Source organism: Alnus glutinosa, chromosome 8, assembly GCF_958979055.1.
Source record: "Alnus glutinosa chromosome 8, dhAlnGlut1.1, whole genome shotgun sequence".
NCBI classification, from domain to species: Eukaryota; Viridiplantae; Streptophyta; class Magnoliopsida; order Fagales; family Betulaceae; genus Alnus; species Alnus glutinosa.
In genome coordinates this window covers 5,310,855-5,318,706 of record NC_084893.1, presented here as the reverse complement: position 1 = coordinate 5,318,706, position 7,852 = coordinate 5,310,855, and positions in this window count along the sequence as shown.

The window sequence follows — 7,852 nt, the reverse complement described above, 5'->3', positions numbered from 1 at the left end:
CCTATCGTGAGGCTTCCACTAACCCTCTTTGGCAGGACGCGATGAAAGAGAAACTTGATGTATTACACAAGAACCATACATGGGATCTGGTTGACTTGCCTCGAGGGAAGTCTGTTGTTGGGTGTAAGTGGGTCTACAAAATCAAGACTTGTTCTGATGGTACTGTTGACAGATACAAGGCTCGTCTTGTGGCCAGAGGTTTTACTCAGGAGTATGGTGTGGATTATGAGGAGACCTTTGCTCCTGTTGCTCGCCTATCTTCTGTGCGTGCTCTATTGGCTGTTGCCGCCTCTCGACATTGGTCACTTTCTCAAATGGATGTAAAAAATGTCTTCCTTAATGGCGATCTCAGTGAGGAAGTCTATATGCAGCCACCTCCTGGCCTCACTTCTTCTCCGAACAAGGTCTGTCGTCTTCGTCGGGCTCTCTATGGTCTAAAGCAAGCTCCACGGGCATGGTTTGCTAAATTTAGCGCCACTGTCTCTGGTCTTGGCTACTCCACACCACCTCGGAGCTTCTTTGGTTGCGATGGCTATTACAAGATATGGGTGTCACTTTTTCTTCAGCTACTCCTGTCTACTGTGACAATAGAAGTGCTATTCAGATTGCCCATAATGATGTTTTTCATGAACGGACCAAACATATTGAGATTGATTGTCACTTTGTTCGTCATCATCTTCTTCAGGGCTCTCTACAACTTCATTCTGTCACATTTCATGATCAGTTCGCGGACCTCTTCACAAAGTCTCATCCTCCAGGGCGATTCCGCGATCTTGTGTCCAACCTCAAGATGGTCTCTTGCACTCCACCTTGAGTTTGAGGGGGGGTGTTAGATTATATTCTTATATATTGTATTGTCCCACATGGGCTATGTTGTGTATATGTCTTTCATGTACTAGCCTATATATATAGGCCTCTTATGTACAGTATTTGTGTGATTCAATATATATCATTTCTCTCAACAGTTTTGTTGTTTAGTAGGACTTGGACTCTTAGCTCCTAAAGCAGACTCCCCGTAGGACTTGGTCTATTAGCTCTTAAAGTTAGATTCCAACGTGTGATAATAAAAGTAGGATTAGAATTTAGAACTACCTCTCCATTCTGGTCATGTAATCCAAGCTCGTCTACAATTTGTCCATGTATCCATCTATATAAGGAGGAACGTTCTTTAATAAAAGTATCAGAAGCTTATTACTTAAATTCAGCTCCTGTAGTTTGATTGAGAGGCCGGGTACTTCGAATACCCAATTTATCTGTAACTATAAGTAAACTCAAGAAAATTGATCCAGCAGCTTTGCCTGTTTCCAGACCCAACACCCGTTCTCAAACACATTCCGCATCCACTGCAATACGAGCCCATAACATAATACTAACGATTCTCATTGTGTATGGTACAGGTTGGGGATATTGTTCCTGCAGCAAAGAGGACTCTACAGAACAGTTTGAGTGGTTTAAATTTTTAATTGCTTAGCATTATCAAGCACATTTTGAGGCTTTGCTCCATTTATTTATTTATGGAACTAGCTCAGCCCAATTACAGTTATTGAAAGAAATATTAGAATGAACAAATTAATTTTATTTTTCAGGAAGTTGGAAATAATGTTTCTAACACTTTATTTTATTTTTATTTTTTCTGAAAATTGGGAAAACATAGAGTGAAGGCAGAAATTTCAAGACGTTCCCCGCATGTAGATTATATATATAGACACAACGTATGGGTAGGGTAGCCCAATAAAGGCCCAAGTACAACCATTTAGAATTGTAATGCTTTCGAGTATATGCATTTATTGAAGCATGTAAACATCTTTTTATTATTAAAATAATTCTCATAATAACATAATATTCTTTATATCGTTTTTTATCTTTAAATAATATAATGTCGTTTGGACATTATAACGGCATATAAAATGGATTAATTATAATGCCACATATTTTATATGGGCATTTTAATAGCATTTATAAATAATGACCAAAATACCTATTTTTTTATATATATATAAAAATATGTATAATTGCTAAAAGTCATGGCTTTACAATGAAGTTTTACAACTCAAAATAACTGAACCAATTAAATAATATTAAGGCAGGTACTGTTTTACTTACTTTAACTGAAACAGTGAGATACCAAAATGCATTTTTGTCAATATTTGACTTATTTTTATATCAAATAAACTTAATAAAATACGTTAATATAATTAACGAGTTTTATACTTTAATCATAAGTGAAATAAAAATAACTTTGTATTTATTTTTTATTTTAATAAAAATTGAGCAGAATAACGGCCTTAATATTAATAATGCTTAAAAATACTTAAAAGCATTTGGGCAACGTAATTACGCTTTTATAAAATAATGTTTTTTTACTCGAGCATTACAACAGCGTATTTTAGAATTTAATCACTCCGCTTTGAAAATCTTATTTAAAACACCACGTACTTATAAACATTATATAACTTAACAAATAACTCATAAAATCACAAATATTAAAACAAAACTTTATTTAAAAACTTAGATGAATATCTTTTCTCTCTCTTTCTTCCTCTTTTCTTTTTCTTTATGTTCTTCTTTTGTCTTTCTTTTTCTTCCATAAGAGCAGGTAACACGAGCGAGAGAGACAGAGAGAAACTTACAAAAGGGAGAGAGATTAATCTCTTCCTAGCTGATCTTCTTCTATTCTTTTATGCTACTGATCAAACTAGAGGGAATTGAGAGAAGAGAGAATGGTTATGTAGAGAGAGGAGAGAAACCGAGAGAGATTTGGGAGAGAATTGAGAAGAGGGATGAGCGTGAAGGGGAAAGAGTGGGTTTTTATTTATAGGATTATAGACGACCCAAATTACCCAAAATTAATCGCATCTAATGGCTAAAATCGACTGAGGATAAGATTTTTCTCAAAAAACGGACAGGTGTGCGTCTGCAACCTATTCCTGCTGAAGAGGGCCTGGTCGATCGATCGACATCGATCTTACAAGGATTCTTTCCCTTATACACATATATCCGATTTTTAATATCAAATATATATATATATATATATATATATATATATATATATATATTTATTTATTTATTTATTTATTTATTTTATTTATGTTTTTAGGTCTTAAATTCTATTTTAAAATATTATATTTTATATCTTAAAATTTGGAGCGATATATTATCTTTGAAAGCAATGCTTTGTAGATTGTAAATAAGATTAATTCAGAAGCCCCAAATATGAGCAGTTTTCGGCCACTTTGTGGAAGGTATCAAACATGGCTTGAGCTTTTTCCGGTCACCGCATGTTTTGCACATATTAAGCGGGATGCAAATGCAGCAACACATGCCCTAGCTAGAGAGACAGTCACTTATGTCATAGATAAAATTAATTGGTTGGAAGATGTTCCACCATGCATCTATGGTATTGTTACTAGGAAAATTGTTGTCTCTATGTATTGATGTCAGCCATTTTGGGGTTTTTTAAAAAGAATTGATATTGTTCAACAACCCAAAAAAAAAAAAAAAAAATAAGGCCATTGGCATTACTCCTGGAGTGGAATCTTGCATCCAAGTTAACTGGAAGTGCCAACCGGGAGAAAATATGCCTTAATCATGAGTCTTCTGCTAACACATTTTTTCAATGATTGATGTTGAATTGACATTTAAAATAGAGTATATTTTGAATTCCGATATTATGTTATTGATGACATTTACGCCACATCAAGAGATGTTCAATACATGAAAGGAAAATTATAAATTTACAACAACACCATAACAATTGTACAATACCCTCTCTCATGGGATGGGCTCCACATACTGAGCTTCACCCCATATAAGGAGGTGTTGTGGAGTTATTGTGGTGTTGTTGTGTAGGAATCAAAACCCTACACGAAATACTAGTTTGAAGTTCTAGGGTATCTGGCCTGGCGCTGTGGACTTTGTAGGAGCTGGTGGAGGCGATTGAGGTACTGCGTCCACCCGCACCATTAATTTTGCCATTAGCAAAGGTCGGCCTTTCTTCTGTTTTACAGTAACAACTCCAGATAATTCTTCTGCATTCTTTGCATGAATTAACTCTTCCATTTTCTTAGCTGATGAGAGTAATTAGTACCGACAATTTTAAACATGAAAAAAAGAAAAAGAAAATATAGCATTAATTGGTGTTAAAAGATCGTAAATACACTGCAATTAAAATAAAAAATGGCATAAATGCATGTGCCAAGTTCATTACTGTTGATTGTGGAATAAAACAAGCATGGTAAATTAACTTCAATTAGAGCAGCCTTGTATTCTATTGCATAATTTTCCACTATTCTTTTTTGTTTGTAAGGCTATTCCACCTTTGGTGCCACAAATTTGACTGCACATTCAATCAGGTTATGGAGGTTAGGCTGATTAGTTAAGAGCATTTCTAGTAGCCTTACCATATTTTACTAGCCAAAATAGATAAAAAAAAATTACTTTTCTCTATTCTGTGAGCTACTTTTTTAATGTACCCCCAGTAGCCTCATCATTTTGCGAATTCCAAGGAATTCTTTTTTAAAAAAAATTATGTTTTGATAGTTTAAAGAACTCGATACAAAATTAAAAAAAGTTTGATAAAACTTACCCAAACAAAATTTGGGACGGTTTCTAAAAAGGGCATTTATGGACAGTTTTTTTTTAGATGGTTTTTAAAACTGCTTAGAAAACAAAATTTGCAGACGGTTTTTTTGAAGCCGTCCATAAAAAATTTAGTCCATAAAATTTCAGACGGTTTTAATTAAACTGTTTGGAAATTTTCATTTTCAGACGGTTTTATAAAAATCGTCTATAAATTTATAAACAGATTTTTTTAAAACTGTCTGTAAATATTATTTCCAGATGATTTAATTAAAACCGTCTGATATTTTATAAACGATTTTTACCTAGCCTCTGAAAATTTTGACCCAATTTTAAAAAAAATAAAAAATAAAAAATAAAAAATGAAAAATGAAAGAAGATTTTTATTTGAGTGGCATGGTCCCCTCTTGAAATTACAATTTGCTTTTTACCGTATCCAGAAAGACATCAAATATCCTCGTAATATGCGTTTCTTTCATCAATTCAAAAACCATCAATTTTTTAAAACCGGTGTGCGTTGAAAACCAGCTGTCTCTCTCTCTCTCTCTCTCTCTCTCTCGTTCTTCTTCTTCCCCCAAAACTCTCTTCTCTCTCTCGTCTCTCTGATCCTTCTCATTATCTTTTGATCTTATTTTGTTGTTTGCTTTATTTATTTATTTTTTCCACAAGACGATCGACCCTCATCCCCACCGGCCCGGCCACACGACTCATCGCCACCACCCGGGGAGATCGGGGGACTCAAAGAAGTAGAGATCGAGATAGAGAGAGGGAGGAGATCCGGCGACGGAGGAGGCCTCCTTTTTGGTGATTTCTGGTCCTTTTTTATGGTGATTTTTGCTCCTTTTTGGTCCTTTTTGTTGGTCGCCGGAGTTGGTGGTTTTTGGTTCTTTTTGTCGGTGACGGAGATGAAGGGTTGAGGTCTCCCAGGGAGTCGGATTTTAATTTTGGGTTGGATTTCATGGGGGCAGGAAGGGGAAGATTTTGACGGCCCTTGAAGAAGTTCCCGGCGAGGGCAAAAAAAAAAAAAAGAAGTTGCCGGCGAGGACCAGAAACAGAGCATCGCCGGCGATGGAAAAAAAAAAAAAGCAACGAGAAAAATTCTGGACGATAATTAAGAAATATTAATTAATGATATTAATATATACCAGACGGTTTTAAATCGTCAAAAAAAAATCGTCTGAAATCAATTTTAAACGGTTTTTCAATATTTCTGGACGGTTTTAAACGGTCCAGAAATTGCTCCGTTTAAATTAAACGTTTAACAATAACAGAGCAGTTCAAAGAAAAGGCTCTGCATTACCCTCCTCTATTATTCACAGTTCACACATGTACACGCACTGACGCACCCATAAGTAAACAACACAAAATGTAAAGCAATAGCATATATATATATATATATATATATATATATACACAAAACTTAGAGAGGAAAAGGTGCTCCGATCCTCTTACCGGTGACGAACAAGCTGCATGCAAGGAAGAGGGTAACAACCACGAGAAACCTAAGGAGGAAGCGTCTCTTGACCTCAAACCCCATGTTGGCTTGTGGAAGAGACTTGCGAATATCACAGTTAATATATACATATATATATATATATATATATATATATATATATATATATATATATATATATATATATATATATATATATATATATATGCTATTGATGACATTTACGCCACATCAAGAGATGTCTAATACATGAAATACTAGTTTGAAGTTCTAGTGATTCTGGCCCGGCCCTGTGGACAATAATGGAGGTGGTGGAGGCGATTTAGGTACTACGTTCGCCATCAATTTTGCCATTAGCAAAGGTCGGCCTTTCTTTTGTTTTACAGTAACAGTTTCAGATAAATCTTCTGCATTCTTTGCATAAACTAACTCTTCCAGTTTTTTACCTGATCAGAGTAATTAGTATCAATAGTTTCAAACAAAAAAGAAAAGAAAAGAGAGTGTTAACTTGTGTCAAAAGATCATAAATACAGTGCAATTAGAATCAGAAATGACATAAATGCGGGCGTGAAGGTCATTACTGTTGAGTGTGAAATAAAACAGGCACGATAAATTAACTTCAATTATAGTAGCCTTGTATTCTAATGCATAATTTTCCACTATACGTTTTGGTTGTAAGGCTATTCCGCCTTCGGTGTCACAAATTTGACCACACATTCAATCAAGTTATGTAGGACAGACTGATGTATTAAGAAGAGAAATTATTGATGAATATTGATGTATATAGTACTAGTGTGGCTAAATCATTACAAAATCTATCTATCTATCTATGTTGATCGAGACCTAAGAATTCAAAGTTACTTTGAAGCCACATCATTTAGTATTCGCAGAATAAAAATAGGAGAAAATATTTGATTCCGTTTTTTATATTTATGTTTAATTCTTACCATTTGCGTCTAGCTAGTATGGAGGTTTAACAGTAATAGAGCAGTTCTACTTCAAAGAAAAGGCTCTGCATTACCCTCTTTCTCTATTATTCACAGTTCACACATGTACACAACTATAAGTAAACACCACAAAATGTAAAGCAATAGCATATATATATACAAAACTTAGAGAGGAAAAGGTGCTCCGATCCTCTTACCGGTGACGAACAAGCTGCATGCAAGGAAGAGGGCAACAACCACGAGAAACCTAAGGAGGAAGCGTCTCTTGACCTCAAACCCCATGTTGGCTTGTGGAAGAGACTTGCGAATATCACAGTTAATATATATATATAGCCAGTTTCAAACCTACCCATCCATAAGAAATTTGTCCTAGAAAAACAACCGATGCATTTTCAGACCATATATCCCTCATTTCCTTCCTTTCCTTTTCCTAGAAATTTCCCACAAATCAACTTGCAAGAAATTTATGTCCTAGAAAAACAACCAAGGCATTTTCAGACCATATATCCCTATTTTCCTTCCTTTTCTTTTCCTAGGAAATTACCTACAATTACAAATCAACTTGAAATCCTAGTCCTAAAAAAACAACCAAGGCATTTTCAGACCAATATCCCTCATTTCCTTCCTTTCCTTTTCATAGAAATTTCTCACAAATCAACTTGCAAGAAATTTATGTCCTAAAAGAACAACCAAGGCATTTTCAGACCATATATCCCTCATTTCCTTCCTTTTCTTTTCCTAGGAAATTACCTACAAATCAACTTGAAATTTTTGTCCTAAAAAAACAACCAAGGCATTTTCAGACCAATATCCCTCATTTCCTTCCTTCCTTTCCTTTTCCTTTATAATCTAAAATCCAACTACATCTATATAA